Source organism: Heterodontus francisci, chromosome 30, assembly GCF_036365525.1.
Source record: "Heterodontus francisci isolate sHetFra1 chromosome 30, sHetFra1.hap1, whole genome shotgun sequence".
In the NCBI taxonomy this organism is placed as follows: Eukaryota; Metazoa; Chordata; class Chondrichthyes; order Heterodontiformes; family Heterodontidae; genus Heterodontus; species Heterodontus francisci.
The window spans coordinates 16785437-16792409 of record NC_090400.1 but is presented as its reverse complement, the minus strand read 5'-3'; the positions used below and the strand labels follow the sequence as shown (position 1 = coordinate 16792409).

Below are 6973 nucleotides of genomic sequence, written 5' to 3'. Positions count from 1 at the left end.
TTCTGTTCCTATTTCTTATGACCCTATGAACACCACCCATGCACACATACACTCTCTCATGCATACTCAAGAAAAGATAGAAGGTAAAGGGTATCAGGCATTAAGAGTTCAAGGTGTAAATGTCTGCTGTTTTCAGGAAAAACCTGTGGGATCCTCTTAGAAGGTAAGTTTTCTAGTTGCAGGCCTGCTTCCTGGTCATTTTGGTCTTGCTGGGTTGCTGAAGTCTCCTTGCAACCAACATTGGTATCTTTTATAAAAGCAAAATACTGCGGATGCTGGAAATCTGAAACAAAAACAAGAAATGCTGGATTCACTCAGCAGGTCTGGCAGCATCTGTGGAAAGAGAAGCAGAGTTAACGTTTCGGGTCAGTGACCCTTCTTCGGAAGGGTATCTTTTAGTTCAATTTTCACAGGTGGAGGAGTTGTTCAAAAGGCTCTCTCTTGCCTCTCTCCTGTAGTTGGTTGCCAACTCGTCTCAGCAGGGTTCAAAGCGACATAAGGAAAAGCCTTTTCACGCAGCAAGTAGTTAAGGTCTGGAATGCACTGCCTGAGTGTGTGGTGGAGGCAGGTTCAATTGAAGCATTCAAAAGGAAGAATGTGCAGGTTCACAGGGAGAAGGCGGGGAAATGGAACTAAATGAATTGCTCATTCGGAGAGTTGGTGCAAACACAATGAACCAAATAGCTTCTTTTTGCACTGTAACAATTCTGTGAAAAATCTTAGCTGGATTTGACCTCTCTCTCTCTCGCAGCCTTATGCTGGAATTAAAGATGGCCTTTTGGCCTTTAGTGTTCTCTCTGTAGCTGGAGATCTCAGACTGATCTTGATGATTGATGTTCTGTTCTCCAAAGTGCTAACCTTTATTGGTAAATTAATTGTTAGTTTCGCCCATGTTATGTTAGGTTTCGGTTTCTGATAGGCTTTCCAATGGTAGCCCATAGGATGAGGGCTGTTTACACTCTGTTGTGGTAAGTGTAGCTGGAGATGTAGAATATGACTTTTATCAGCTTGTTTTGTGGATAGCTCAGATAGGGCTTAGCAGATATGTTTGTGTATTTTAGTGTAGAAGATGGTATTTATCATGTGACTGTGTCCTCTATCTTGTTGAAGGCAAAAATGTACGTCTTTTTAAAATTGTTCCAATTTTTATAACTCTTATTTTCATTGCTGCACTTCTCGTGAGTGTGCCATTTAAATTCAAGACTCATCTGAGATTGTTACATTCCTGTTTAGTTGCCAAAAATAAACATTTTGTTGAATCATAAATGGAAGGTTTACAATGATTGTGGAAAAGCAGAATGAGATTTTTAATATTCAGAATTTTCAGCGTTTATGTTTGTTGATGTCTCCAGACACCAACATTATAGAAAGCAAAATAGAAACAGAAAATGCTGGAAACACTCAGCAGGTCTAACAGCATCTGTGGAGAGAGAAACAAGGATAACGTTTCAGGCCATCGACATTTTCCACATTTATTTCTGATTTCCGGCATTCGCAGTATTTTGCTTTTGTATTTGAAAAAGTCTTGGAAACTTGAAATAAGCTGGCAGATTCAGTAATAAATTCTTGCGATTACACAACGCATTCTGCAACAGAAGAGCTGCCATTTTTCTCTTACTCCTGAGCACCATGCTGCATAAACTAAATAGACCTATCTTATCTTTTTTCCAATCAAGCATTGCCCGAGCGGTTAGAGCGCATAGCACTCTGGGGATTGTAGTCCATGCCCACTGGCCGAGGCTGAACGTCGAGCGCCTGGGTCGCCCCTTCAAGACTACACGGTCCGGCGTGCACTGGGAGCCGAGCGCATGCGCTCCATCTTCGCACAGGCTGAAGGGAACAATAGGGGCAAGGCGCCGTCAAGCTTTGTCGGCTGAGCTGTAGTTCGACTTGTGTACGGGATTTTATTTTTAGAGTTAGCACTTTAAAAAAAAAACACGATTTATTTTAACCTACAGTTGAGGTAATTGACGGCTGTTCGATGACGCTGTGAGCGATAATTCGAATTGCGTTTATTATTTCTTTCCTTTCTAGAATTTTCCATCGGCGGCTGCTGGGAAATTTTCGGACTGTGCGCGTCGCCACTTTTCCTGTGAGTCGGAATTTTCCTGTTCTTTTATTCGGAACACTGCCAGCTTGTGGGGTGGCGGTTGAGGGTGTCAGATACCAGCTTCGACTCTGGCTGTTACATGTGCGTACGGGATAATGTTTATTCGATGAAATGCAGCATTTGAGTGGCCGGGTTAATTGGAGCGTGTTGCCTCCACTGCCGGTGTGGAGAGTCGGCGCCTCTCTGCAGTGTGACTCCGTGGCTCACGGGTGTTGTACCGAAGCGGGCGGAGGTATACACTGCCGCGCTTCCCATCGCAAACAGTTATATCCTCTCCACAACAAGAACAACAAATAATGAATCGCCAGATCGCCTACTGGTTAAAATCGGGACTGAAAGTAGAATGGGCTCTCGGGTTTAGGATTTTCTTTTTAAAGTCGGTTTGATTACCGGTTTACTTTCTGTTGGTTTGGCGGTGGGATACACATACCAATAAGTCTGTTCTTGCTAATAACTGTTAATGCCGTGTCTTTTAACTGAAGAATTTCGTGTTTGCATTTTTCTGTAGATAGGTTGAGTAGTGAGGGTGATTGTGCCGCTAACGGCTGGGCGGGAGGCTGGCTACTGAAGCCGGCATTGCGCCGAGCCCATAGTGTTGGTTTTAGTGTAAACCGAACTTGCTTGGCGATGCCGTGATTGATGGCCAGTTGTTTTGTCCAATGGGAATACCGGTAGCTGGGACCAAGGTCCATGATAGCCAATCAAAGTGTGGGAGGTAGGCAGACATTGGTAAGTTAGGTTGAGGGAAAAAATCCTGCAACAGGGAGAAGAAAGTCGATGGCTAATAAAACATGGAAGACTGAATCGGAGTGATAAACATATTTTGATCCATTGTTGCTCTAGCGCAGGAACGTAATAGATTTGATAGTGTACAAACCACGTGTTTATAATCTATCACATTTATGTTCGAAGTCATCTGACAGTATTACTGCGGACAAGTTACATTTGGAGCGGAGTCACTATTTAACAATGTTGCAGTAAAGCTGAATTGTATGAAAGTGTTTATAAGACAAATGCAACACTGTCAAATCAAGGGCAGTAAATGCTACATTAATTTGCAAAATCTGCCATACAGTCTTAGATGACCTAATTAATGCATGAATCAGTTTAACAAACATTTATGTAGATGATCCTTGTGCAACAAAATGCCCAGGCGTTTGATCACAATTAGAAGTTAAGCTTGGTTTTGTGATAACTATAAAACAGACAAGTCCTCCTTTTAGACATTAAATTTTAGTGCGGTGCTGAGGCAGTTGTTGACAGGTGTTACACTCCACTTTGCAAAGAAACCAGTGAAACTGGTCTTGGATTTCTTGTGTTTCAGGACTTTAATTGCTTGATTCTCTCCTGAGTTTTAACTGCACTTGTATGTGTGCCCAAAGCCTTTAGATCAATGTGCAGGTTACAGAACATCTGTGGCTTTTATTTTGCCAGCTGTTACAAACTGTAGTGAAAGCAAAATACTGCAGATGCTGGAAATCTGACATAAAAGTAAGTGCTGGAAATACTCAGCAGGTCAGGCAGCATCTGTGGAGAGAGAACTGGTTGTGATGAAAGGTCACAGACCTGAAACATTAACTCGCCTCTCTCCACAGATGCTGCCGGACCTGCTGAGTATTTCCAGCACTTTCTGCTTTTATTTGTTGCAAACTTTAGTGCTGCTTTTGAGAGTAGTTTAACTCGTTTTCAATGTGAAGAATGTAAAGCTGTAATTCTTTAGTTTCTTTCCCCTGAGAAATCCTCTGTTGTTAAAGGGAATATAGGAATGTCAGTAGTTTAAAGAAACTCTACTAAAGGAGAAAATAGAAATAAAACTAGAAACCAAAAATATGAATAGTCAACATGGATTTTAAAAGGAAAAGTCTTGCTTGACTAACCTTATCCTTTGAAGAGATAAGAGAGTAGACACAGGTAATGTGGTAGATGTAATATATCTAGATGTCTAAAAGGCCTTCAATAACGTACTGCATACGAGGTTAATGAATAAGGGGAGAGCATGCAGAGTCAGGGACCATGTAGCAGATTGGATAGCTTGCTGGCAGAAAGATAGAAATCTGAGAATTTGGGGTAAAGGGTAACTATTCATAGTGGGAGAAGGTGGGAAGTATGCTTCCACAAGGATCAGTGTTGGGACTGTGGTTCACAATTTATATTGATGGCTTAGTGTCATGCAGGCCCCCATCTGGAATAAAGAAAGAACTTGCTTTTAAAATAAAAAGCACCAGACGCTTGACTGGAAATACATTTGCAAATTTACAGACAGTGCTTAAAAGGGACAAAAGACCATGTCCTGATGCATTCAATCCATAATGGACTTTTGATTACCAGACCGAGGGTGGAGGAGCTCGCAGTCTAAGTTGACTGCTAAGATGGTCGAATACACAAACAGACGTGGTCGGATCAGTTTAGCCACATGACTAACTGTTGGAGTATTTTTGAATTTGAACTTACCACAGGGAATTTGAACTCTGAAAGCTCCTGGATTGAGAAGATCTCTCTCCTGTCTGCTCTCATCTCTTTCTCACTAGCTTTGGAATCCTTTGAAGACACATGAACCCCAAGAGAGAAAAGTGTCCTACCGTGAACAAGGTTTAAGAAGAATGCTGGGCCCCAACGAAAAGCCAGAATTACCGACAAGCAAGGACTCTACAGTGAGCTCGAAGCACAGTAACAAGAAACTCTTCAGATATTGCCTCAAACCTTTCCACTTTATTTTTCTTCTCCTTTCTGTCTCTGTTTGCATGCACGTATCGTGTATGTATGCTAGCGTGGGGAGCTGCATATATCTATAGACGTTACCCGAATTAGAGCTTTAAGTTTTAATAAATTTCACTTTTTTTCTTAAAACCTAAGAAAGCCTGTTTGTGCTCATTTCTTTGCCTTATATTGGAAAGCAGTGAACAAGGATTCACCAAGGGGGAGCTCAAAACCCAGTGTGTCTAAAATTAAAGACTATTACAGTAATACTGGGTAAAGGCTGAAAGGGACCCCGAGACACCTTTCTCACCTGGTCATAACAGAAGTTTGGGGGCACGTCTGGGATTTTACCCGCAAACGAGAGAAATTGGAAGTGGGAAGCCACATTGTTCCCAATCAAAAGAGAGCAAGATTAATACAGCTTTTCTTGTGGTTGTGTGTGATTGAATACTAACATGTCTGCAACTGAAGCTAGCAGTTCTCCAAGCCAGGTAACTTGGGATAAGTTAAAAGCATTGTCTGTGGAGGAGTTGAGAAAAATGGCTGAGCAGTGTGGGATCACTGTATGTGGCAAGGCTAGGATGTCTGAACACCTAAGGCTAATGGCCCATCATTATTCCCTTGAATCTGAAGAAGGAGAAACAGGTTTAGAAGCAGAATCCGACAGGGTATTGTTAGCAAAGATACAATTGGAACAGAGGAAACTTGAATTTGAGGAAAGAGAAAGAAAGAAAGAGCCTTCCCGAAGGAACGGGAAGAAAATGAAAGGCAGGAGAGAGAGAAAGATAGAAGGAACAAGGGAGAGAGAGAAAGAAAGACAGGTAAAAGAACAGGAGAGACAGGACAGAGAAAGAGAATATTCCAGAAAGAATCTGAAGAAAAGCAGCTGAAGCGGCTTTAGTTAATTAGGGGGTGACAGAGTAACCCCAGTGAAAGCATGGCCAATATGGAGGAGCATAATTCAGGACTGGATACAAAATTGCTAAAACTAGTACAGCTAATCCCACAATTCAATGAAGATGTGGAAGCATTTTTTGTGTCTTTTGAGAAACTGACAAGGCAGCTAAAATGGCCAGCTGAGACTTGATCTCTATTAATACAAAGCAAGCTAACTGTAAAAGCCAATGAGGTTTATTTCTTGTTGCCAGATGAGAGTTCATCAAATTATGAACTGACCAAAAATGCTATCCTCGGCGCATATGAATTAGTACCCGAAGCCTATCGCCAAAAGTTTAAAACCCTCAAAAAACAAGCTAATCAAACTTACTTGGAGTTTGAAAGAAGTCAGCAACTGGCTTTTGACAGTGACTGAGGGCTCTTAAAAGAGATTCTGAGAAGTAATCCTGTTAGAGGAATTTAAAAATTCTCTCCCAATAAATACCCATGTAGAGGAGCAGCGGGTTCAGGGAGCCCGGCAATGGCCGTTCTGGCCGATGAGTTTGCATTAATTTATGTCGGTTTCCCAGGGGAGAACCTTTCCTAACTACCCTCACAAATCTGAAAAGGACAAAGGGTGGGAAGGTGATAGAAGCCCAGGCAGTCCTGGGAGAGAACGGAAAGTAGGAGACACAGGGGGCCTTCCTTCAGTCAGGAAGGAAGGTGCTGTCAGCAAGAGTGAGACCTGTGTACTTCCATTTTAATAAGGCAGGGCATTTAAAAACTGCTGGAAACTAAAGGGAAAACCTGTAGCGTTAATCAGGGCACACCCGCTCAGTGAAGAAAGGACCCTGATGGAAAGCACAGAGCAAGCTGTGGCTTTAACTACAGTAAGAGTGCAACCCAGGAAGCTTCTTATGGCCAGTAGAGGAAAAGTTGATAGAATTCCTGAAGATTATCAGGGTTTTGTGTCTGAAGGGAAAGTAACCCCATACCTCTCGAGTGGGCCAAGCAAGCCCATAGTGATTCTCAGGGACACGGGGACCACTAGATCCCTTTTACTTGAGTAGCTTTCCTCCAGAGCATGCAGTGAGCACCACAATGGTGGTGAATGGTATTGGAGGGCAGAGTATGCCTGGAGTGCGCCCTAGTTTCAGGGACGGTGACCGTAGGGATTGTCCCTAGTCAGCCTGTGGATAGGGTGGACCTGCTCCGAGGTAATGATCTGGCAGGGGTAGATGTGGTAGGGCCCCCCTGCAGTAGTGAAAGAAAGACCACAGTAGGTCAGAG

At 42.7% G+C, this 6973-nt stretch overlaps 1 protein-coding gene across 9 annotated transcripts in view; it reads left to right on the top strand.

The window, feature by feature from the left end:
• Window positions 1-1804: 1804 nt before the first annotated feature.
• LOC137346600 (general transcription factor II-I-like) overlaps window positions 1805-6973 on the top strand; it is a 237451-nt gene continuing 232282 nt past the window's right edge. For 3 of the 9 annotated variants that reach the window (XM_068010150.1, XM_068010152.1, XM_068010153.1), the window contains exon 1: window positions 1812-2092. The gene's annotated coding sequence lies outside the window, so the exon portion shown is untranslated. Of the gene's footprint in view, window positions 2093-2126; window positions 2192-6973 lie in introns of those variants that run through there. The other 6 variants (XM_068010149.1, XM_068010144.1, XM_068010148.1 and 3 more) reach the window with 4 other exon arrangements.